Consider the following 27,192-nt stretch of genomic DNA (forward strand, 5'->3'; position numbering starts at 1 on the left):
ATAATTACTATTAGGATTTTTCATTTAATATTTTAACTACATTCAATACCTATAGCTTATTATGATTAATTTAAGTTATATTATTATATTTAAGCACAAATTAGTATATAATTCAATAAATTATAATGATCACTCTGCTGGTGGTTTTCTTTTAACAAAACGGACCTTTGTGAATTGTTCAACTTCTTTTGTTTTTTCCTGGCTTTGTTGAATAATCAACAATCCCCTGTCAGATCATCGGGTGTGGTCAGCGCAGGCTGGTTGTATAAAGGGCGTAATGCCTGTTTGTCGATGTAGCGATACCAACACTCCCCTCCTTAATGCGCTGACGATTTACGGAGACCTATTACTTCCTACACGTACGTCGATAACTGCAAGTTTAACTGCGGGTCTCTCATATATTCCTGTGCTGGTTTGAACTGTGGCCTGTCTGACTTGACCGTCAGCTGCTACCTTCGTTGAAATTATTCGTCCCTTGGGCCAACAGTTGCGCGGAAGATTATTATCAGAAATCACTACGATGTCATTGACTTCCAGTGGTTTGGTTTCAGTGAACCATTTAGTTCTTCTTGTCAATTCAGGAAGGTAGTCACGAAGCCATGATTTCCAAAACGCATTAGCTATTTCTTGAGAAAGTCGCCAGTTCTGTTTTAACGAGGATGGATTGTCATCGAAGGGGACCCAGGATCGCAAGCCGTTTGAAGATCCAATTAAAAAGTGATTTGGAGTTAATACTGGAGATTCATCATCATCCAGTGGGATTGATGTAAGAGGTCGTGAATTGACTATGTTTTCGACTTCGATAAATAAGTTTCGTAACACCTCATCTGTGGGTAACCTGTTAGTCTTCAACTTTATTAAGTTCTGTTTGACTGTTCTCACTAGCCTTTCCCAGGCTCCTCCCATATGAGGAGAGGCTGGTGTGATGAATCTCCATTGGGTTCTTGGAGTGGTGAATTCGGCCGTCAACTTATCTTGGTCCAGTTTCTTCATCGCTTCTTTCAGGTCTTTGCTGGCTCCTTGAAAATTTGTTCCTCTATCACTATAAATAGCCGATGGAGTTCCTCTGCGAGCCATGATGTTGCGGATAGAATGCACGAGTCGGTCGTCAGCGAACAGGCAACTTCCAAATGGATGGCGCGGGTTGTAAGGCACGTTGCCAGTACTCCCCAACGTTTTTCGGTTCGCCGTCCAACTAACACCAGCATTGGACCGAAATAGTCCACACCCATATGTGTAAACGGACGACTAAATGCAGCAAGTCTTGCTACCGGCAAATCACTCATCAGTGGGGGTTGAGGGGAAGCTCGATCAATTTTGCAACGCTGACAATCATTTCGCATCGATCGGTACACCGATTTTAAACGGGAAATGTAAAAGCGCTGTCGGATCTCATTCATCGTCGTTTCATGATTTTGATGTTTATATTCCTCATGAATGCTCGCAACTACTAGCTTGGTCAGATAGTGATCGCGAGGAAGGATGATTGGATTGGCTGTATGAAAATCGATGAACTCGCAAGCTTTTGGTCGCCCTCTAACTCGTAATAGCCCATTGCTATCGAGATACGGACAGAGATGGAATAAGGGGCTGCTCTTACGGATTTGTTGCTTCGGTTTATCAGGAACATTGTCGACGCCAGGATTGCAATCTCGTCGGAAAATTTGCTGTTTTGCGCTACACGATACAAATAACTTTCGGCTTTGATCATCTCGTTTTGTGTTAGTGGGCCTCGTGAACATGTTTGTTTCGAAACACCATTTCGGAAGTTATCGATAGCGCGAAATACGTATGCCATTCTGTATAATAGAGGTTTCCAACGTGAAAAATTCTGCATCTCAATAACAGGATTGGTTTGGATGAAATGCAGAAGAAATTGAGGTCGCAATTCTTCGTCGCTCGTTCGTGCAGGTGGTGAACTCGACGGCCACTTCTCTTCAGTATTCCACAAAAACTCAGGACCGTGAAACCAACGGCTGGATGCATTCAATTCAGGTTTTCGTTTCCATTTGGTTCCATCGTCCGCTACATTAAGTTTGGATGGGACATATTGCCATTCGTCTACATTATGAGCTCCAGAATTTCGCTTACTCGAACAGCCACGAACTGACTGTAGCGACGGTGATCTGAATTTAGCCACCACAAGACGTCTTTAGAATCACACCAAAAAAATCTCTTCATAGTCTTCATGGATAGTGCTTGCATGACGTTATGCGCTAGTCTTGTGCCTATAATAGCAGCTTGCAGTTCAGATCGTGGTATCGACAGGAATCGCAATGGTGCGACACGTGTTTTTGCTCCTACTAAGGCGCATTCGATTGTGCTGCCTTCATGGAATCTGAGGTAGACTACTGCGGCGAATCCATTTTCACTGGCATCAACGAATGTGTGCAGCTGGACTTCATTATTTTCGTCAATTGATATTGACATGCGATAGCAGCGAGGAATTCGCATAGTTTTCACATTAGGAAGAACTTCAAGCCACTCCGACCATTTGAAGTATTCTGATTCCAAGATTTCATCGTCCCATCCTATTGAAGACCTCCATATATCTTGTAATAAGACTTTGAGATACATTAAAAAATGTGAAATAAGCCCAATCGGATCGAAAATCATCATGAGTAGACGAAGGACCTCACGCTTTGTGGGACGTTTGGAGCCAGATAACAGACTTGTGTCAAAACGAGATGACAACTTATATGTGAAAAGAGTCCTTGGCTGTATCCCACCACATGCCCAAGACCTTTTCTGTGGTCACTTCGTTCCCAACACTGAGATTTTTTTCTGTAGTATCGGTTTCGTGGAGCGCTGTTACAACCTTCGGCGAATTCGATAGCCAGTTGCGCATTTCAAAGCCACCGGCTTTGTGAATTCTTTTGACATTTTTGGCCAATATAATGGCTTCTTCCTCAGTTTCCACGCTTACAAGCATATCATCAACATAATGCTTGTTGATGATAGCATGAACTGCATTAGGATAATCTTGCTCGAAACGTTTCGCATTTGTGTTTTTTACATATTGGGCTATGCTTGGGGAACAGCAAACTCCGAACGGCATAACAAGAAGGATATACACGCTGACTTCTTCATCCTCATCCAGGTCTTTCCAAAGGAACCTTAAACATTGCTGGTCACCTTCCATGACAAGTACTTGTAAGTACATCTCGCGGATGTCACCGCAGACTGCCACCTTGAATTCACGAAAATGGATCAATATAGAAAGAAGTGATGCTAATTGGTCTGGCCCTTTCAGCAGCAAATCGTTGAGTGAGACTCCGTGAGAAGTAGCTGCAGCATCCCAAACCAATCGCAGTTTGCTTGGTTCGTTTGGATTTCGCACGGGAAAAACGGGAAGACACCAAACTCGTTTATGTGGTTGCTGTAGCTCCTCTTTCGTTAGTTTACGAACGTATCCCTTGGCTACATAGTCAGCCATTTTTTGTCGCAACATTCCTGCAAAGCTGCAATCTTTTCTCATCCGCCGTTCCAGACACTCCCATCTTTTCAAGGCCATTGACCTGCTCTCTGGAAGTCTCGCGTTTTCATACCGCCAAAGCAACCCGCATCTAAAACGACCATTAATTGGTACAGTTAAGGTTGCTAACTTGTTTTGCGCTTGCTCCTCGTCTCTGGATAGCAACATCTTTTCAGGTTGAGATATTCCAAGACTATCGATGTGAAAATACTGCTTCATCATCTGATGAAGATCAGCTTCACCGGAAACGTTGCATCTACATACTTGTGGACTATGATAGTTGATGTAATGATCCGCGTTCAACCTATTGGAACAATTTCCATAGACTACCCATCCTAATCGTGTCTTGATGGCGATTGGTTCGAATGGATTCCCTTCTCGACTTTTCATGGCATTACCTAACGTAGCATAATCTAAACCAATCAGTATTCGAGGACATACATCCTGATATGATTGCAATGGGAGTCCGGAAAGATGAGGATACTTCTTTTCGATCTCAGGAACAATAAGGGTTTGCGAACGAAGTTGAAGATCTCTGATTGTATGTATTACAGAAAGGTTGTATTTCTTGTTTGGGTTGTTTGATCCAGAGATTTTCAAGTCAACTATCCTGGACGTCTCTGTTCTTTTTGTCCCTCCTGTCCATCTCAGACATAAAGACTGCTGGGGTCCCTCTACACCTAATTCTTCTGCGAGGCTCTGTTCAATCAATGTCAATTCTGATCCATCATCGATAAATGCATATGTGTGAATGGCTTTCGTTGGACTATACAGGGTTACGGGAACAATACGGAAAAGTATCTCGGATTGGCTTTGATGAATATTACAACTGGTTCCGCTACTGTGATCATTTGGAATAGGAACTCGATCATTAACTCCGTTGTGAAGAAGTGGATGATGAAAATATGAACATCCATTGATTCCGCATGTATTCTTCAGTCTACATGATCCATTGTGCTTTCGAAGACATTTTCTACACATTTTGCGCTCTTTTACAATAGCCCACCTAGACTCGAAGTCGAACTCCAAGAATCGTTTGCACTTTGCAATTGAGAGACATTCACCTTTGCATACGATGCATTCTCTAATGTTATTATACTCAACAGAATACCGTTGATTTTCCTGTGAGACCTGTGGAAGATGATTGTCCTCATATTCCGAGTGAATGTTCAGAAAACTGTTCTTTTTCCCACTGCGTGGACGGTTTTCGCTAGCCAACGACGTAGATACTGCAGTTGCGTCTTCAGCCATGGAACGCAACCATTCACTAAAGTCTAATAAGTTCGGAAAAACGTTGTTCCTGGTGTATTTCGCCCAATCAGTGCAGGTGGTAGCCTTTCTACCAACTCGTACTTCAGAGACGCGTTGTATATAAAATCGTTGACCTCGCATGCTTGAACGGTTGCAACTAAATTTTCAACGGCAAGAGCGAATCCTACCAATGTGTCCAACTTCTCTATTGTTGGGGTCGGTAACGATCTAACTTTTTTGATCGTTGCTTGGATGATCATTTCTGGTCGACCATATAACATCTTCAGAGTTGCAAGCACTCCCGAAACGTTTGACGGGTGAAGTAATCGACATTTTACTGCGTCTAAAGCTTTTCCTTTCAAGCACTTTCTCAATCTCAACATGTTTTCCTCGTTGGAAAATCCACACATAGAAGTCGATGAATTGAACAACGAAAAAAAGAGCGGCCAATCTTCCGGATCACCGTAGAATTCTGGCAGCTCTTTTGAAACAGCCTGGCGTGCTGCTATCTGACTCTGATTTAGCATATGTATTGCTTCATCACTTCGATTTTCTTGACGTTGTGGTTGATGGAAACGCTGTCGCGCTGGTGTGGATCGTTCACCAGGAACGAAAGGGTCATTTACTATTGGTCTATAACCACCTCGCGCTGAGCCCTCTCGTAATGCGATCGACTGTCGCCCAAGTGCGTCAGTACAATGGTTCACCGACGAACGAGACATAGAACCTGGTCCATGGTGCCCTGAGGGTCTTGTCCTTGCCGAACGATGTTGAGGCCTCTGCTGAATCAAATTTGCTGCATCACGAGGCAGCTGTCTTACTCGTGGAAAAAGTGAGGGTGTTGCAGCTTGTTGGACGTCACGGATCCGGATTGATTCATCAATGGAAGGTTCGTTACTTATCTCTTCCACTTCGAAACCAGTGTTTTCTACTCCGCAGCGGTTAGTGTCTGCTAGCCACTGCTCAATTTCCGATATATTACCGGTTACTGATAAGAATTCCTTTTCGGAACCTGAGTTTGAACCGCTAACGTCATTCAGCGATTCAAGCAATGAGTACTTTTCGTCCAGGTATTGCTGCACGAAAAGCTTCTTCTCTTCGAGTTTCTGCAACAATAACTCCACTCTGCGTTTGGCTTCACTGCGTGTGCTTCTAGTTCCTGTTGATTTCGCGGCGTTATTTTGCCTTCTGTATTGATCAGTGTGCTCGCGCTCTTTCGATACACAGTTCGGACACTGCCAATTCACTTCAACTATGCTTTCGGATACATTGACGCATTTGAAATGGTACCAACGATCACAGTTATCGCACTGTACCATTCTACTGTTATCAGGGTGTTGACATAAACTGCAAGAACTGACGTAATCAGGGCGTGCACGTCTTGGTGGATTCCTCCTAACTACAGGTTCATTTCCGATATTGACAATAGGGTGCGGATCACCTCTATTGTTATCCACATAATTCTTGGGAATCGTTCCAGTACGGGAACCTACCATCTGTTGATCTGAATTGGGGGTGTTATCTGCTCAAGTTTCGATACCATCGACAACTTCTTCATGTTCACCATCCTTATAAGTAACGGCGCGGACTGGTTGTTTCCCGCTACAGTTGCGACGGCTGTTGGACATCGTTCAACCTCGGTAGACTCGATAACAGAATTTTGTAAATTGTTGTTCGATAGTAGTAACGCGAAGATTCCGTAAATCGCTTTATTTAGAAGAGATTACAAAATTCCTACAAGGAAACAAATTTAGTCTTAAACATAGATTAATTTCAGCAGTACATACTGTTAATGGCTCTTCTAGCTATCGTACAACGAAATTTAGTACAACTTTTTTTTTTGTAGATCCTTCAATAGTAACAGAAAGTGTAAATAGTTTTAATATTTAGTATCATAATATTTTTGTTACTTTATCGCGAATGTTCCCTAGAAATAGTGTTTTCTTGTGTTTTATCTAACAAAATTTAGGATTCAGCCGAAACATAATTACTATTAGGATTTTTCATTTAATATTTTAACTACATTCAATACCTATAGCTTATTATGATTAATTTAAGTTATATTATTATATTTAAGCACAAATTAGTATATAATTCAATAAATTATAATGATCACTCTGCTGGTGGTTTTCTTTTAACAAAACGGACCTTTGTGAATTGTTCAACTTCTTTTGTTTTTTCCTGGCTTTGTTGAATAATCAAAAATCCCCTGTCAGATCATCGGGTGTGGTCAGCGCAGGCTGGTTGTATAAAGGGCGTAATGCCTGTCTGTCGATGTAGCGATACCAACACCATTTCTTTACATGGTAAATCGATTCAAAGGAAGAGTGTTTCCGGTCGTCCCACGGTGCTGAGGGACGCAAAAGTACCCTAAAAACTTTGACGAATGTCTGAAGAAAAAGTGGCTGACACCTATACCTTCCTGGGCAGAAAGTTAGGAACAGTAGACAAAATGGTGAGTAAATATTTTCATTAGGATCGAAAATTATCAGATAAACCAGTCATAACTCAGAAGCATCGTTTCAACAAGATGATTAAGCATTTTTTTATGCCAAGGATGACGTTACTATGATTATGGATGATGAAAGGAACAACGGCAAGGACCCAGTTATTAATAATCTCCAGGAAGCCCTGTAACTAGCAAAGCAAAGTTCACTGCATATTACAAGTTTCTCTAAAAGGTCCTACTGTGACCTTATATGCAGAATTGTTGTGTTCTAGAAGTGCTGGTTGAGTGTTTCCGACATAGTTCTTCGAATATCGAGCTTCATGTGGCACAAACTGAACGATGTACGATAAACCGTTGAATCCATCAAACCGAATAAGGAATATAAACACATAAATTCCTCAGAGTGGAAAGAGACAACCAACTTCAAACAACTTAGCTTAGCCTCGATTGAAACTTCAAACAGACAGATGGTTCGCAGTATCGACTCAATAAGTTTGAGAACATATAACTCATAATTGACTGGTTCACTTAACTTTCATTCATTTGATCTACTTCTGAAGATGAGCGTCTCAGTTAAATTAGTAGATTTACCACATATATCACAAACAACCGTTCATGATATATGTGGTAATGCTCAGTTATGTAAATCGCTACGACGTATTGGTTTTATACAATTTGACCGAAACACATTTAATAGAGCGCATCTTCATCTGCGTTTCGAATTATAAACGCAACGAAAATACGTCGTTTTTGAACGATATTCACGATATTTACTGTTACGTTCTCTCCGGCATCACTGTTGAAGGAAAACGGACCAATGATTCCACCGGGCCATAAAACGCACTTGGCATTGAACTTTTCCAAAATTAAACATGATTTTTTTCTTCTGATATTTGATTTTTTTTACTGAACTGCAACATGTCTTATTGCAACATGTCTCGTGGATAAAAATAAGACAAACACTGAACTGTTTGTCTTATATTTATCCACGAGTTTGATTCATTCATTTTGTGTTTTTTCTTGTAAGTGAGATTGTCAATTTGGGTAAAAATCCTAATAAAACTTATTTTGAATTCAATAAAATTTATCAAAGTTTAAGTTCAAAATAATGCCTTTTGAGATGTTTATTTACGTGACATTTATTATTTCGCTCTCGAACTTTTCATTCAACTGTGCCGTTTATATAAACACTTTATTTCGTGTACCAGAGGCACACGAAAAACGAACGATGTCTTCAATATATCAGAGGGATATATCTAGGGAAAATGGTAAGCATGCTCTTACTAGACGTCGACGAATTATACAGTCACTTTTCTTAGCCCTAAATGAAGGGCACTTTGAGGTGCCTCAATGGAACATTCACTGAACCTTCGTTCCAGGGAGGAAAAGAGCAAATCGAGAGTATCACAAATCTATCTGTTTCAAAGATTCATTCCTGTTTACCATCCGAGAGGTTCGGTGTGGAAGCCACCGTTCCGCTGTGAGAAGCCAACCTGCCATAATCGTAACATTTCATCAACACACAACACAATAATGCTGGAATAACACCTTACTACCACACCACGCATACCAGCCGCCGAGTGTATAAAAGATGAAAAACAGGTTTTTGACTTCTTTTACCAAAGTTTTGCCTTTTCGCAGTCACTTTCTGGGTTGCATGTTTCGTGCCCGTTCGATGTTAAGATGTTTAAATAAAAGGGGGCTTTAGCTGTGATGGCTTCCATGACGTCACCGTTTTGAGAACTATGATCTAGTTTTTTTTCTGGTCAATTGCGAGAATTCGGATGGGACATACCTTTCATTATGATCATGATTACATCTGTTTCCACGTTTCGGTTTCATTTTGCAGTTTGTGTTAGTTGAATTTACTTTAACGGGTTCGATGGAAGGTTTCCATTCACTATATTGTGGCATTTAAAACATCACTATTCATCGACAGACGCCAACTTTCATCAATTTTATGCACAATTCAAGCCACCAAACACTTTACCCACTTATTAATCATTCACCTGTACTTTATTGATTTTACAACTGTAGCACGATATAGCACTGGCTTATCGGAACGCTATCGCTATCTACGGCACTGATAAGCGCGTCCGAAACATTTCGCCAACGACGCGCGGCTGGGTTACGCTATGAGTTGTAGGGCTCTACCCGTACGCGTATGTTGGTCACTTTGCATAGCACAGTACGCCAACGCCCTTCTACCACCACGACACACAGCCACTAACTGAAAGACAACATCGGAGCTCGATTCCCGTGTTGCAAATCGCTGTAAGCTAAAAACACGTCCGCAGGTTGCACGATGAACTACATGACTGAGGCTACACGATTGGTGTGTTGGGTGAATCGGTGACCACAACAAGCGCCCGCATTGCTTGGAGTCACCTCGCGTGAATGCTTACGGACGCCTACGGACTTATACGCGAGTGTGTCCTGAGCGGTCGGATGTACTGCATTCAGTGCGTCGGCGGAGGAAAATTCATCCAAATATGCGTGAAGGGCGAGAAAACGCTTTTCCCCCTAACTTATTAGATTGGTGTAATTTAAAAAAAATTAGTCGAATTTATGGTTTATATTTCCTGGATACTTCATGTGGATCATCATTTAAATTCATATATTAAGATGCTATCTGTCGGTTCCATTTGAAAATTTGAAACTGTTGACCATAACTTATTTCGGTGCGTTTTGTTACTTGAACGTGATTTTCATTGTCCACAGTCATTTAATATTTATGTCTTACAGAAAATGCATGGTTTCCACGATAAAATGGCATCATACGAGATTATTTGTGTGTTATTTAGCATAAGAAATCTCAACTAAGTATTAATAAAAATGACGCTAGTTAATACCTACGATGAGACGGCATAAGTTTCACTGGGAACGTTAGCGAGATTCAAAAAGAAACAAAATTTTACCGTCTTTATTTTATCGACGTCGTATTTTGAGCTACATATAACGTTTTTCCTAGGCCTAACCGTTCTCGAGAATGTGCAAGTTTCGGTGAATCGAGCTTTAAATAGTCAATAACGACGTCGGCCACGTCCTTACATCCACCAGAGGAAGGGAAGGAATATTAGTCGCCAGAAGGCCAGAAGGCTGCCTCTATAGCGTGGTTCCCTAGCGACCATCAAGAAAGAGATAGTTGTTAGTGGGAGAGGGAAGAATCACTGTGATGAGTGACGTGATCCGGAGTTTATCCATTTCATTCTTTGTATAATAACAGCTATTACAACCATTTTCCTAGGGGCTTTGGACTCTCTGCTCTGGTTCTCAATAGCTTGAGGTTCTTTTTCGGACATGCTAAAAAAAACAAAATGCGGTTTAAAACGTTTTTTCTTACGTTTTCCGATTTTTTTAAAATAGTAAAATTCAAAAGATATTATTTTTAGAAGTTCATGCGATAGAGAAATGCTTACAGATTGTATTCATATAAATTCGACATGAATCGGTTCAGTAGAACTTGAGATATCGTGTACGCTAGTTTAAAAAAATGGTTTCGAGAAAAACGTGTTTGAAGTTCATTTTTATCGCCGTACCAGGTTAGATACCACATCAATAAAATGACTCTAACTCGGTAAATAATATGATTTTCGATAAGTCCTTTCTAGTGTATATTCTTGAGTGCCTGAAATACAGAAATATGAAGGAATTTTTTTTTATTTTTCTCAAATTTCTAGAATAGAATATTGCCTTAAGGGGAGTATTCTAGTGTATTCTAGTGTAGAGACACGAATTTCAGACATTCTATCATTTATCATTATTTGTTCATCTATCTTTTAACAATAAAACAAAAATTGAACGGAGAAAAAATATTCATATCTAGAATAGTTACAAGTTACAAGTTGAAGTGAGGGAGTTCAAAAAAAAGTTGTGCCATAGCGTACACGATTCCAGCCCTTCTGGTTATATGAAACTGGGAATCTCCCCGACTCTCATTCCACATACGATCGATCTGCTGCATCGGTAATTGGTGCTATTTATAAACACAACAATGGAAGCCTCATATCAACCGTCCAGCTGTGTTCAACTGTGAACATTCGTACAATAGAAATATTCTTACGCCGAAAAATGCGACATGTGTCGTGTATCTATAGAATAGGAAGACTCTAACGCCTAAACGGCTAATGTGTAATAGATAAAAATATGTATCGATGAGATAGGAAAACTCTTACGCCTAAATGGCTACCGTGTAATATACACATGAGAAAAATGTACACGATAAATTCGGCTCTGTTAAGGGTCCCTTACACGATAAATAATAATGACATTACTTCATCAGAATGACAATAACAATGATGGTGTAAGGTTGACAAAATTGATATGAAGGGCAATAATGATGCAAATCCGGATTTTCTGATCTCGCTCCATCTTCACTGTAATAGAGCAGGGACACTATCATTCGAGGTGTCTAGGATACTGTGCGACATCTTGTCTCAAAATCTATGTTTGTGAGCCAATTTACTCTCTATCAGACTAGTGGGCCCAAAGCAATTTAAAATTCTCAAAAATTGAATGAAAGTTATTATTTACTGTTACTTGAATGCATAAAACACGTAGTACTGAACCTTAATTGATCAATTTTCCATAACTTTTTCTGAAATCCCTACTAAAACTTATTAGTATAAAATAAAATTACCACCAGAATTAGTTTTGGCTCAAGATTTTTCATCAATTACAGAAAACCTGTTGCTCTATTACATAGAGCAACATATTTGATGCAAAAAAAAAAAATTCATTTATACTTTTTGGTTTCCAATTTTTTTTTCTTCTACCTGAAAACCCGTTATCATTTTCGCTTCACAACGATGGAGCACAAAGCTTGAAATGTCAATTCGCGATAGCGACGGTGCAGTGTCGACATCTTTAGCCCAAATGATTGGGTGAAGCATATGGGTGAGATACGGTGTCGACATCTGCGAAGGTATTAAATGGTAATGAATCAAGCATAAGCTATTGAGATTACTATTGTAAAATACAGTTTAAATTGTGAATAGATGAATGAAAAGAATTTCAAAATGGTTTTCGAATGCTCTTACATATTGTTTTGAATCTTCTTCATCCATCACCGGAAGACATTGTTAATATAAATAATATAATAAGATCAAATTGTTGAAATCATAATTAGAAACCATTATTAGGAACAACTGTAGTTCTAGATTTTTTCATTGTTTGCAGAAAACCTTTCAAATTATTGATGTGGATGTTTATTTGATATAATAAAATTGATTTTCATTGATAGTTTTCATTTCGAAAATGTGTATGTGTAGAAATCTCTTACGACTATGAAGGCTAGAGTTGCTGCATTCCTCGAAGCAATTAAAATGATCGTGTAGGGTTGAAGAATAATGATGATGCCGAATGGAGTGTGTCTTGCTAGTATTGCCATTACTGATAATGTCGATGCTACTGATCGTGTAAGGGCCGCTTTACAGCTGAATTGCTAGATGAGCCTAATAAATAATAAACAGATGGGATAAAAAATATGTAAACCATATCATACGAATCATATCAGACGAATCCAATGGAAAATCAGGTTCAATTCAAAATCAGTTCTCAACAAAAAAAGTTATTAACGTTAGAACTATTTCATAAAAAAAACACATGTTTTCTGATTCGACGATTTTACTGAACTACGTAGTCCTGCATAAAAACGTAATTTCACACGCGTAAGTAGCTGCTTCAGCGATAGATAGTGATAGCATCGGGACAATTTAAAATAATAACACTGCGATGATTCTTAACCTATAACATCGTGATGGTAACGGTAACGGTAAATTACTTGTGCATACAGTCAATGCTTATGGGTCATGAATTGACCACCTGTTGCAAAGTCGATTTCAATTGAGGGGCTTAGAATGCAAGGGGTGTAAGTGACTTGATCGATTTCTCTTCATCAACTTTTCATTTAGTTAATAACTCGACTACGAAAACGTTCCAAATTAAGTTTGCTATAGAATCCGATAGATGAGATTCTGTGGAAGATAACATTGTCAAATACAGCTGGGAATGTATTTGCAGCGAAGTTATGACCAAAAGAGAGAGTCGATGTAGAGAAATCGATCAAATCACTTACACCCCTTTCATTCTAAGCCCCTCAATTGATCAGAATTACAAATGCAATTTGAAACCCGCTGCTTTCATTATTTGGTTCCAGTAGCAAATTTTTAGTCAAAAGGTTGCATTAAAAACGTCATAATATGAGGTTAGCTACTTATAAACAGTTCATCAACATTATGATTGAGAGCTTTGATCGGTGGCAGCTGTATTTAGAGCGTGAAAATTGAGACGTGCAAGAGACATTTGCGAGAACTTTTCCATTCGTGCTGAATTCGAAGAAATCTGCGGCTGCATGGAGATTTTAATATCGAAGTAAAGGAGCACCCAGAAAAGGTGAAAATGTTTGACGATGCAGGATCGGAGTTCACCATGAGGATTCTATTGAAACACAAAAGGAACTAACGGAACCATTAGGCGTAGCTCGATAAAACATTACGTATCGCTTGCGAGTTTTAGAAATGCTTCCATAGTTCGATCCTGATGGTGTGTATTTGGTGCGAACAACTCGGTATTGTATATTATGAGCTGTTGAAATCAGATAAACCCATCAAATGATTACGTCATGATCAAAGACACGATAAGGTGATTATGTTGCACGACAACGCTCGGCCACATGTCGCTCAAGTCGCTTTTACTTATCTGGAAACACTTCAATAAGACACCTTACTCCACTCCCCATATTCTCCAGATATCTTAGATAGAAGCGGATTTCTAAGAAACGAGAACAAAAGCATAAATTCCAACGGAAAACCAGCGAGATAAAAAAGAATTTGAGCAACAATGTCAGATCTTGCTTATATCATTTTTTTTCTGCCTAGTTCCAATGTTAACAAAAAATCCATAGGTTCCGAGGGATGATCCCGACTTGATCCTGATATGAATTGCCACTTAGCAAAAGGGTTATTCAAAAGAGTTTTTCTTGAATGGTACTAACGTTCCCAGAGGAACTTAAGTCTTCTCAACGTAGGTATTATTTGCGTCATTTTTATCATTAATTATGGTCCCGATCTGGGAGGTCGAATTTTTGTTGCATTTTGGGAAGTTTATGCCCTCAAAAATGTTGTCCTAAATTTTTTTTTCGATATTTCATCTCGTTGAAAAGTTACAGCAATAACTATGGGTTCATCTCAAGGGAAGTAGCATTGCTGTACGAAACTTGAAACGCGTTTTTCTCGAAACCACGTTCTTTCAGCAGGAGGTATCGATTTTTTTTGTCTGTATTATAGTGACTTTCAACACTTTTTGGTTGGTTCATCACTTTTTACTTCCATTTTTGGAAGAATGTCGGGAGCGCGAATTGAACTCGTGACCTTGAGCGTGAGAGGTATGGATGTTACCACTACGCCAGATCGCCTCCACTATCGATATCTCAGGATCTACTCGACCGATATTAAACTCTCAAAATATTTATTTGAATCCATGCTGCGACACCCCGTTCCTTCAGAAGCGATACCACCAGGAAGGCACCGATTTTCAAACAGAATTAGCGTAATAATCATTATTCGTTCACTCAAAATATGTAAAATACATTTTCAAATATACCTTAAACAATAACCAAAATACCCGAATATTTCACTCACATCTGAAAAAAAGTCACGAAAATTCGTTATTTTTCGACCTTCCAGACAGGGGTCTCTGGCGAGAAATCCCTCGACCAGAACGGGAATCGAATCCGAGCCCCCAGGCATGATAATGTGTGACGCTAACCACTTGGCCACGGGAGTACTATATTCAGAAGAGTATTGGTTGTAATGAATCAGTCGGTGAACAGCAACAGAATCAACCAATACCAAATTTGACGATGAACCCGATGATCATGTTGCCATTCTACGCGTAATTCATCGATGTATCTTTTCGCATGCCATCATGTTGCATTTATTCTACATTGGTGTGTTATTATTTCGGGTATTGAAAATGCGTGCTGAATCAGAGTCCCTCGTATGTGTGAAACTGCGCTTCTAGAGCCCTGGATGGGCCTGCAAAGAGGTTTTGAAAAACCGAACGAATGAACTCGACAAACAGCGTCATACGGTTGCGTTGTATTTCAATTCGCTTGTTACAACTTACAACTAACGGTAATATGAACGCGAGTTTGCCATTTCATGATGATCATACTCATCTATGCTCGTGGTGTGGTCATTCGACCAAATCGATCGAATCAAATTGAAGCCATACGTCGCATTAGGCTCGCGAGAGTGAATCATTTGGTCTGGGGCAATTGAATCACCAGTTTGTGTCGCGTGCGTAAACCTCTGATGGTTGATTCGATTAGGCGAAAAATTATTATATTACTTGTCTTATCGTACATCCAAAGACAGTGAGCTACCAGCTAAGTCACAAAGTGCAGATGAATTTAACTCCAGTGTCAATCAATTAACCTCCAGCACATATAAGATTCCCGTGGCCAGCACCACTGAGTCAATTATCAACTTCATGATGACCAATCGCAACTGGGCGACGTTTGTGAGTTTCATTTCTCATTTGTTTTCTGAGAAGAAAGAAGTCGACAATTCGTCTCTTCGCGTAACGAGAAAGAACGGTTCGCACTAATTAAAGGCCTTAAGTTTCAAGTGTGTTCATTGGGGCCACCGATCAAGGGGGAGAGATTTGACAATTAATAACATTTTGAAGAAGCCGATTATGACGATAAAGCAATAATAAAACTTTACATTGTGGGAAAATGTACTAGACTGTTGTGGGAACTTTCAGTGCATGTGCACTATACATTTTTATCTTATTTTGTTGAATGTCAAAAAGCAATTCGAATTTTTCTCTTATGACAATTGTCAGCTTTGAAAAAAAAAACAATTTGAGCTGCTTTTTTATCTCATTGTTTTTTTTACAATAAATCTGTGACAGAGTTTGATTTTAAATGAATTTGCGTAAATTTATTTCAGATTGACTTCATCTTAGTACTTCACAATTCGAACCATCTTGAACGTTACTTACCAGCTACTTAGCACCACGTAGCGAAAGTAACGTGCATTTACAAACCCTCATTTTACTTAATATAGTTTTGGAGCCAAGTAACGTGTTATAATGATATTGAAATGTGTTGAGATTTAATTATTGGGTTGTTCGGAGAGTTTCTTTCAATACTGATGATGATCAAATCGTCCGCTGATCAAGATTAATCTCGATACATAACACGTGAATTAGCACACTTACTACAGATATCTACCTTCATCATTCGTGATCATCTGGAGAAGCATGATTACGTAAATCGCTACGATGTATGGGTTTCCAATAATTTAAACGAAAAATATTCAACGGTTAGCATCTCCGTCTGCGACTCACTCTAGAAACGCAACGAAAAACGCTGTTTTGTAGCAAATAATCGAGACCGGTGATGAGAATTTAATCATTTACAGCAATGTTAAGCAAAAAAAAAATACTGTGGTAAGCGAAATGACTATAAGCAGACTAAGTTCAGCTCAGTTCTCACGTACCTTCGTTACCCAAACCTGATACTTTGGTATGATTTATTGTGTCATTTTAAAAGAAAATTTCGGAGAAACAAGTCGCGTTAGAACAATGCCAAAAAATTTCGCTGAAAAAAAATATTTTAAAAATTAAAAATCATTTTTCCTCAAAATGTATTTTGGTACTTACGTATTAGCGTCACCGGAGCCGAAATTGAATAGATAGTAATTTTATTGTTCGCACGGACACTCAGTCATTACGAATTTATTTTTTCCAAATGAAATTTATTATAGATTCAATGTAATGGTGACGAAGTCTCCATCAATCCGAGTCGACCGCCGACCCGCCGTCGGAAGCGGCGGTCTCTCGCAAGCAAACCTGTGTTCCATCGATTTCCCGATTAGTTTGAAACATCATGGATTCTCGCTCGAATCAATATTAACGTTGTACCACGACCACTCAGACAGCGGAGTTTCCTTCGACTTCCACCACACCGAACAGATTATGCTCAGCACGAACTAGTTTCATCTATGTGTGTTCTTTTTAATTCTTTTTATTATTTGTTTGATTTCAATGTGAGCTGTAAAGTTTTCCGTGATCGAATTTTAAATGTAGTTTAAGTGTAGTATTCATGTAGACCTTGAAGTTCGATGGATGAATTGTAAAACAATAAACAGTAAACAACATAGGAGACGATCCTTAAGTTTGGTCCGACCGGGCGTTAGCGAGCGTCGGACGGCATACGATTGCCTGGTTAATTTTTGCTTCGAAATATGAGTGACGATCCGGTGGCGTTCATACGTAAATACCGCAAATCCCAAATATGCATTTTCGTAGCATTAAAAATAACAAAACAGTCTAAACAACAAGGCAGCAACAATACAAAACATAAATAAGTGCTCGCGCAGAAAAGATTTCTATCTATTGAATTTCGGCTCTGGTGACGCTGATACGTAAGTACCCGTATTTTTTTTATTAATCTCGAAAAAATATATGAATAGCCTTTACATTTTACAACAAGTCGTCCATACATCGGAAGATGGGCACTTTTACAGAGAAAAGGTACAACTTGTTCATGTTTTCTTTGAAAAAAAAAGCAACTAATTCTAATTTCGTTTAAAGCCAAAATAACGACATCGTGTATACCAAAAAAGTGTAGATCTCATTAAAATATGAACTTTTGTCGAAGACGTCAACTTTCTATCTTTTATAGTTTTGGGCATTTTTCTGTATCCAGAAGACTCCTGAAAAAAATGTTTTACTCGTGACATTTTTATGTGTAAATTCTCGCGTTTGACATTTCTTGACATATTTCTAAATAGAAAAAAGTTAGCAGAGCATGTAAATCGCGATAATCCTTATATATAAAAATCTCGTGTCGCGATGTTCGTGGTCGAACTCCTCCGAAACGGCTCGACTGATTTTAATGAAATTATATTCAAAAAACTTGGCAGGCATGATAATAGGTCGTAAACTATATATTATACCGCTGGAACACCGATTACTGTTCTATGAAAAAAATTCTGAATAATTTTGTTTTTGTATTTTTTGCATAAACTTGGCTTGAAAAAATGCTTATAACCATAAATGACCGATTTACATTCCTAACTTCTATTTTTAATTGTGATATTTGTATTATTATATGCATAATACCAAATAATTGATCCGTCGTTCGTTTTTCAAACAGGGCGAATTATATCTGGCATTTAACAACGTAAATATTGTTAAATGCCGGATGTAATTTCGTCCTCTTCATCGAACTTTCAACTCACACATACGCAAGTAAAATTAATTCGACTGAAGCTAGGCGCATCGCCGGCGAGCTGGAAGCCTTTTTGGATGAGTACAATGAATTTTTGAAATTATTCTAATCACACACATACTCGGAATGTAAAATATCAATCACGCTATTGTCGTCAATCCTGATGAAAATCCAACTGGAGAGCACGTGTGCAGATCCAATTCGTCACAGTTACAATCAATAGGAATATCATTACTCATTCTGAATTAATGTTTTCGAACATGTGGCTGGAGGTCACATCACACGAAAAGTGTGATCGATATATTCTTATGTGTGTCGTTCGATGAATTGACGCGATCAAGACAACGTCATTTTACGATGTATTGAGCTGTGCCAATAATCCATGGTCAACGTATACGCAAAGGTAGAGAGCGAACGACTGCGATTCCTATGACACAATCAACAGAAACGGTTTGAGGAAGAATACATTCACTTGAGAGACGCTATCATGAGCAACACCATCACACACCCTTTATTAAAATGACAACACGTGTGTTCAAATAAAAGAAATGAAGTCGTAATGAGTTCCATTACAAAATTACACGTATTCCACCCAACGTGTTGCTGGATGTATTCGGCACATTTTTAGTGTGGTTAGTCGACAAAATACGCTCTGAGCAAAAGGATAAAATAATTTACTCGGAAATTCCAGATCCGTCTACTGATAAACTATTCTTTTGTATTCTGAAATTCGATCGAATCCGAATTACTCGAACGGATCGCAACTCAAGTTCAATCGAGTTGTGCAATTGTGGAAGCCTTGCCATGCAATTCGACATTGAGTTATTTCTGTGAAGCGAAAGTGGCAATGAATTTTTGGGCGAAATGAACACTCTCTTAGAACGCAAAATTATAAATAAAAAAGAACTCTACGGAAAAAATTAAAAATAGTCTCTGATATGTGTTCTGTGTAACAGGATAACACATTGTCTGCAAGTGGGAAAATATTTGTACTAAAATTGTCTCTGATAATGATTTTATATTATGGATAAAGTTTGGACGGAAATGCAATGAGATTTATACATGAAATGTTAAGATGAGACTGTCTGCTGAATACTTAAACAACATAGAGTAAGGATTTTCATTCAAATTTTAGCAATTTAAAAAAAGTTTTTTTTTTTAATTTTTGTCTGAGATTATCATCTAAAGCGCTCCATTTCTCTGTATGTCATTGATCTCATCTCCATCTCCACATCACACTCGCATTCGGGAAGTCCATTTTTCCACGGTCCAATGTAATACACAGTCAAACCTCCACGTATCTGCTCGATATCCACGTCGAATCTATTCTTCATCGATCACAATCGATTAATTTTATAGATCGTTAAAATGTTAGCTACTTTTTATTGAACAGCCAAAATATTCACTAGAAATAATTTATATGGCAGAACAACGTTTGCCGGGTCAGCTAGTTTATAAATAAAATTGTTACGAAAATGTAACGAAAACACATGTTTACGAGAAAAATGAATTTTAATTTTCAAAATATTTTATTTTCAAAAATTTCTTTGACATTTTTTAATGTAAATCTAAATAGTTTTCTAAATTTCATTCTTTGGCTAACATTTTGTATGTCTGATAGATTTTTTTTGAAATCTTGAATAAAATCTTGAGTTTTAAACTTTTTTACGAAAAATCTTAATTTAAGAATTCTAAGATCTATAAATTAGCGCGCTCCCGTGGCCGAGTGGTTAGCGTCCCACACTATCATGCCGGGGGTTCGGGTTCGATTCCCGTTCTGGCCGGGGGATTTTTCGTCAAAGGAAACTCTTCCGGCTTGAACTGTGGTCACGCGTATTCTAGAGCTTGCCACTCCAGAGTACATTTAAGGAGTGTTATTCGGCATAGAAATCTCATCCAAGTATTACTAATAAAAATGACGCAAGTAATGAAACGTTGAGAAGGCAAAAGTTCCACTGGAACGTTAGTGCCATCCAAGAAGAAAATCTAGAAAATGTTGTTTGAAGAATGAAATGTAGGAAATTAGTTAGGTTTTCATTTAAAAATTTCAGACAAATTTTTGAAAAAAAAATTTTATTGCGTAGTGGTAACATCCATGTCTCTCACGCTAAAGGTCACGAGTTCAATTCTCACTCCCGACATTCTTCCAAAAATGGAAGTAAAAAGTGACGAACCAGCCAAATGAGTTAAAAATCACTATCACAGATAAAAAAAAAAGTTTTTGAGTTATAATTTTTTGAGATCGATTCACTGATTAAATCAGTACCAAAGAATTGATCTTTGAAAAATCGAATACTCTTTTTCAAATTTAATATTCGTTCTATATAAGTGTTTCGTATTTCTATTTAAACATTAAAGGCATTTTATTTTAATTCTCAGCAAAAAATTAAAGCCCACAAAAATGGTATTTTCTAGGGCATTCATTTTGTACATCTTGTAATTATTTAATTAAATAAATTATTTGAAAACTATTATTAGAAATTCAACAACTGATAATCATCCAGTACTTTGCTGACAATAATCCCATAAAATTCAACCGTGGCATTAGTCTGGGATTCAGTCGAAATCTTGGTAATAGTCTCAGTTCTAGAAAAGAATGCTTTCGCTGGACTTGATGTTACACATGAATATAACTTGTGACCAATTGTTTTGTAATGACCAAACTTGCAAAACTATTTCTACTAAATTTACGGCCACTAATTTGACAACCTTGAAAGGGACCCAATGTATATGAAATTGGTCAGGTGGTTTTTGGTGAGATTCAAATCAATGTTCACTGAAAAACAAATACATAAAAAAATTCTACGATCAAATAGATCGGAAAGATCGAGAGGAAAAGATCGATTTTCGCGATTTTCGACGTACAAAAATCGATCCAAAAAATCGGAAATCGGAAAGGAAAAGATCGATCTTCTAAATATCGATCCAAGATCACCCAATCCTTATACAGCCATCCCATGTCAAACCGATATAGCGTTTTTCAGATTTTTTTGTGAAAAGTGTTAGTTTTGTTCCTTACCGCAAAGTATTACACCCGTTTTATTTTATTACGAAAGCCATTTTGAAGACATTTGACATCAAATTTTTGTTTTCGAAAACTCCGATTTCCTTTACCCTTGGTCCCTTGGCTAATTTTTCGGTTTTCAAAAAACTCAAACTTTGAGCGCTGTGCGACACTAGTAAATGATGTCCGAATGAGCTGATATTTTGCATAGGGTAGTTTTTCGTGGGAATCAACATTTTTAATCAAGTTCCCTTTGAAAATTCGAAATGGCCATTTTCATTGGCAATCTAATGACCACAGTGTGGCTGTTATGTTTCTAAATTTTTTACTTCGAGTTTCATCCACATATCGGTCTTGAGACCACTCAATTCCGCAGATAATCGGGACTCTTCCGTAAATTGTTCAACATTTTGTTTTTATCACACATTTGACTTTCCAGCTTGTTTTTTTTTGTTAAGAAAAAAACAATGAGAGGACCACCGTTTGTAGTAGAACCACTCCACAATAAATTAATAACAACCATTTTTTTAAAGTTCATTCAAAAATTAAGAAAAAATAACTGAAAAGTAATATTCTCCAGTTGTATGGTATCGTTCGAAGCATTTCCACGAGCATCATGCGCCCGAAGTTATGTAATCTCTTCACAACGATTGGTTTGGTTTTGTGCAATCTAATCACCACCAGTGTGCAGGGTTGCCATAATAAAATCTGTGTTTTTGGTATCAAAAAATCTTTTTATCTTAGTTTTTTCTCAGAAAATCTGTATCGAAATCGTTTTAAAGGGCCTGGTTGGGTAAGGAAGTAAAAAGTGTCCCAAATCAAAACACTAGCTCTATGGAAAATATACAGGTCGGACTCGATTATATACAGACTCTATTATATTTGATTCGATTATATACAATTTTGGACTCGATTGTATACAGTTTGAATTTTTATTTACATATATCAAATAAAATGTAATATTTAGAAAGTTAAAGTGAAATTTAATTGGCTGTTATGAGCGGAGTAAAGTCGTGATTTTTCAAGATTTTGATTGAATTCGCACGAGGAATTGCTTTCAACGAAAATGCAGCGAAATCAAGGAAGATAGAAGTTTGGTGTCAAAGAACAAATTGTAGAGTGGATAGATGACTTTAATTTGGTTTATAGAAACAAACAAGTTTATTATGGATTGTTGGGTTAAAATCAATAATAACACCTTCAAAAGCACAATTTCTTGAGTTTTTCACTTCCAATATGTTATTTAAATTCGCTAATTTAGATGTTTCCAACTATATCCTATACTAAATTTTCTCACGTTTCTAATGGAAGCATCAGAATCGTCCTACGTGGCGTACTTTTTGAAGTAGAGTCAGTTTAATGCATAAAATTCCCGGATTAATAAAGAAGTTCAATAACTCTATCATTGTTGAAATTCGACCATATGTGAAGAAGGATTTTTTTCATCAAATATGATTGTCTATCATCTCCTGAGAGATTCAAGATATTTTTTTTTGTTTTCATGTGAGAAAGATGTTCATCTTTTATATGCAAAAAACGAAAAATATATGCATAAAAACAAATTTAAAAATATTTTTTTGACTTGATTATATACAGAGAAAAGAAATCGGATACTTTATATAAACGAGTCCGTCCTGCATAAATTTATTTGGTACCCTATGCAATATTTTTCATAGAGCTGGTGATTTGGTTTTGGGACACTTTGTACTTCCTTACCCAGCCAGGCCCTTTCGAGTTCCATTTTGAAGCATTATCTTAGCTTCAATATTATTGGCTGGCATAATTATTATGAATTTGACGAAATTTGAAATACTCGTTCACTGTGATTTAGTATGAAAAAGAAAAAAGTGTTATTTATTTATTGAAAAGCTAGCCGACGACACAGGCTTTTGCATCTTTTCGCCTGATTATGGAAAAGTTTATTCGCTCATTTCTCCACACCTGATTATAAATCACTCTTGTATCTGCTTGGAATAATCATGGCGAAAAGAATGCAGTAAACAATCGTAAGATTGCACGATGAATCATTTTACGCTCCCCGATCATCTTCATTCGGGACTGATAGAAAACATAACAAAACAAAGAGTGGAAAACAACATTCAATGAATGAATATTCCTTTGGAATAATCGCACGAAACAAAATAACAAGTGAGTCAAAATAGATTGAATCTGCGTGCATGTATGATTTAATTTTCCCTTGTACTCTTTTCCTTGTCAACATTCAAGTGCACATGAAATCCACCTTCCCGCTCATCAATAACTTGCGTTAATATGGTCTTTTGCGTTGGCATACTAGAAACAAAAAAAAATGTCATTGCAATAGTGCACAGGAAACAACTCGATTTCAACTATCTACCTATATTTTACTGCCACGATCGAGGCTCAATGATTGCTATTTGAGTGAAAAACGAATGATTTTACAGAGACACTCGCTGGCGCAAGCAACAGTTTCCAGTTTGTTTATATCACCATCATTCCGAGAGGCAAATGAGGGAATGCAAAAATTTCTGAGAATAGATGAGGGAAATCGAGACAGTATTTTTCCGTTATAATCGAGAATGAACTTTACGAAAGGATAGGTGAATGTTTTCTGTCTCAAATAAAGTGAGGCATAAACGGAAAATAGTAGGATGAGTTTTATCTGTGAATGAGTATTGCTGAACGAATTTCGATGCACTTGCATATGAATGCCAAAATGACTCTCATCCAGACTGATTCGAATGTTATACGAATAAAATTGGTGAGATGGGAAAAAAATATTATTGAGGTCAATCCATAACTAATATTGGATCGCTATTTTGAAAAATCTGTAAATCTGTATGAAAACCCGAAAAATCTGTAATCTGTAACTACAAATTCTTGGTTGCAAAAAGTCTGAAGATCTGTATAAATACAGATTATTCTGTAGATATGGCGAGCCTGCCAGTGTGGTTAAACGTTGTAGGTGAAATGGTTAATTTGTGGTGATGTAACTGCAGTAGACATGGGAGATAAAATCCAAAACTCCAAACCAAGGCGCTTATATCAATGTATAACAGGTGAAGCAACATCATCATTTCAATAAGAAGGGGATTACGGTTTGTGGAGCGGGGGTTGTTTGTTTCGTTATTGCTAGGATACGCCATTATTGCATATTCACATGCGAGAGTAGTGGAAATCAGAATGAAATTCTACAAAATCATCCCTTCTTTTTCACATAAATTCGCAAAAGTCGAACATAGTAGGCATCGTTCGAAAGAGCGTCGTAGCAGTTTGTAGAGAGCCGCCGGTAGCGTTCTGATGCTGTTTGTAAACAATACCGACAGCAATTCCAATATGGCTGAAAGTGCATTTCATATGATTGTTTCACCCAAAGTACGTGGAATAAGAAGGTAGTCTACTCCCTGCTTTGTTCAAGTGTGGTAGGCAAAGGAAAAAAGCAAGAAATAGTAATAAACCATCGATCGAATCCAAATAAATTTGAACATTTTTTAATTTTTCAAATTATAATACAAGAACTGTCTCCAAAAATGTTTCGAAATGATGAAATAGCAGTTTACTTAATTATTTTAATATTTAAAACTGTAAAATTATCGCACCTGTACTATAAAAATAATGCAATCCGATAAACAAATGTGTTGAGAGGTTATATCGAAGCAGTGTCGTTCCCGTTCCCGATCCATGGAGCGAATGCATGGGATAGCTGAAAATATCTCCGATTAGTTTATCTCATTCGAAATTATTCTGTTCCGGCATCGCGGGACGTGGTACTTCAACATTTCGCTGAAGTAAACAAAACCTGTTCAGTATGAAATCTATAAAAAACCACATGAAAACTTACTTGCACTGAAAAAGCGGTATATTATCGTGTTTACCGTCGGCACGACTTGCGATTTTGTCTCTTTCCAGGATTTTTGGAACTTTTAAAATCAAGAAATATTGAAAAAACTTCAGTACTTCGAACTAATTGAGGATTTGTTATTACTAACTTTGTTGTGTGTGTAACACATGCGCTCTCCGTGTGTATGCACAGGAGATATCCCTTACCTTCTATTCTATGTACTTTGTGTTTCACCTGGTATATATGGAGGCGCCTTGCTCCAAACCATTTCACCCTGAAGAAACATTTCGGAAACATTTCATATTTAGGAAATATTTCACTGTGCAGACGTTACGAACTTTATGTGTTACCGGTGTTACATTGGTAACCGATGTTAACATTGTTTCCGGTGTTACATTTTTGTATTTTTGAATTGTTCGACACAGTATTCGGTTTCAACAAGTTGAACACAGCGAAATATCTCAAAAGCTCATGCTCGAACGATTTTAATGGAATGGTCGAATTCAGATTTTGAGAAATCTTACTTTGTACTTACATTGATAGAATTTATTCATCAAACTTATAAACTTATGACGTTTTATATTTGCTTTATGTGTATAGCTGGAGTAGTTAGCAAAACACACAAAAAACGTAATATGGTATAGACTGAATCAAGAATGATGGTATAATACCAGTATCGGCCCCAGCTCCCAAAGATATTTATTGTATAAGAAGAAAATAGTCAGAAATTCAGCTAGAAAGTAGTCGCATTTTATAACACATCCGAAAACAAAGCCATATAATTTTTTATTTCCACACTTTGTCAGTGATTAAAAAAATTTCGGATGAACTAGTCATCCAATCTTCTACCGACCAAAGAAAGAGCTGTGAAAAAACGCTGTAGAAAATTACCTAGTCGAAATTTATTTTTCGTTATCACATACACGTTTTCTTACTAAGCGCACGTTTATGGGTCCAATCGCAGAACTGTTCATTGATTGATCCCCTAATCTACCCTTTAAAATTACTTTTACTATAAAATTCCTAGTACTTCTACCAAAACTCGTCATTATAATATCAAATTATTTTCAGACACAATTCTCGTTCAAGATTCTTCAACCACTTGCAAATAACATGTTTCTCCGTTACATGGAATAAATGTTTGATACAGAAAAAATGATAAAAATAAAGAAAGCCCAAAATCGGATAATTCCTTGCACGAGTTTTGCTCTTATCAACACATTCGAACGAAGATCAATTTCGTTAGCGCAAACATAAAATAGACTAACAACGCATGTCAATATGTATTTGTAGAACATATGCGAATTTAATTTTTTCGAATTTTCCCATTTTGCTTCTGAGTTTTCCGAAAGTTTTCAATTATCATGTTTGGTTAGAATATGTTCGATTGAAATATGTGTATTATTTTTATGGAACCCCCATCCCATTCCAGAGGAGGGAGGGGTGTCATACCATCCTAGAAACATTTCTCGTACCCAAAAATCCTCACATTCCAAATTTGGCTCCATTTGCTTGATTAGTTCTCGAGTTATGCAGAAGTTTGTGTTTCATTTGTATGGCAGGCCCCATGCCCTTAGAAAGGGGGTAGGTGTGTCAAGTAACCATAGAAAGATTTATTGCTCCTTTAAACCTCCATATGCAAATTTTAGTTCAATTTGCAAGTTTGATTCCATTTGCTTGATTAGTTCTCGAATTATTCAGCAACCCCCCTTCTCCTGTAGAGAGTGGGAGGAGTGTCAAACCACCTTAGAAACATTTCATGCCTCCTAAAATCTTCACATGCCAAATTTGTTTCTGTTTGCTTAATTAGTTCTTGAGTTAGGCAGACATTTATGCTTCATTTGTATAACAGACTGCAGAAATTTGTGTTTCATTTGTATGGTAGCACCCCCTTAGAGAGGGGGGAGAAATGTCTAACCACCATAGTAACATTTATTGCACATTAAAA

The 27,192-nt window shown here is 37.5% G+C and overlaps 1 protein-coding gene across 3 annotated transcripts in view; it reads right to left on the reverse strand.

Moving 5' to 3' along the window:
• Positions 1-25,331, reverse strand: part of LOC129777766 (acetylcholinesterase) — a 48,940-nt gene extending 23,609 nt beyond the window's left edge. The window contains exons 1-2 of one of the 3 annotated variants that reach the window (XM_055784241.1): positions 25,245-25,331; positions 25,003-25,106 (exon numbers count right to left, since the gene is read on the reverse strand). The gene's annotated coding sequence lies outside the window, so the exon portion shown is untranslated. Of the gene's footprint in view, positions 1-8,970; positions 9,504-25,002; positions 25,107-25,244 lie in introns of those variants that run through there. The other 2 variants (XM_055784240.1, XM_055784243.1) reach the window with 2 other exon arrangements.
• Positions 25,332-27,192: the final 1,861 nt, after the last annotated feature.

The sequence above is a fragment of the Toxorhynchites rutilus genome, chromosome 3 (assembly GCF_029784135.1).
Source record: "Toxorhynchites rutilus septentrionalis strain SRP chromosome 3, ASM2978413v1, whole genome shotgun sequence".
NCBI classification, from domain to species: Eukaryota; Metazoa; Arthropoda; class Insecta; order Diptera; family Culicidae; genus Toxorhynchites; species Toxorhynchites rutilus.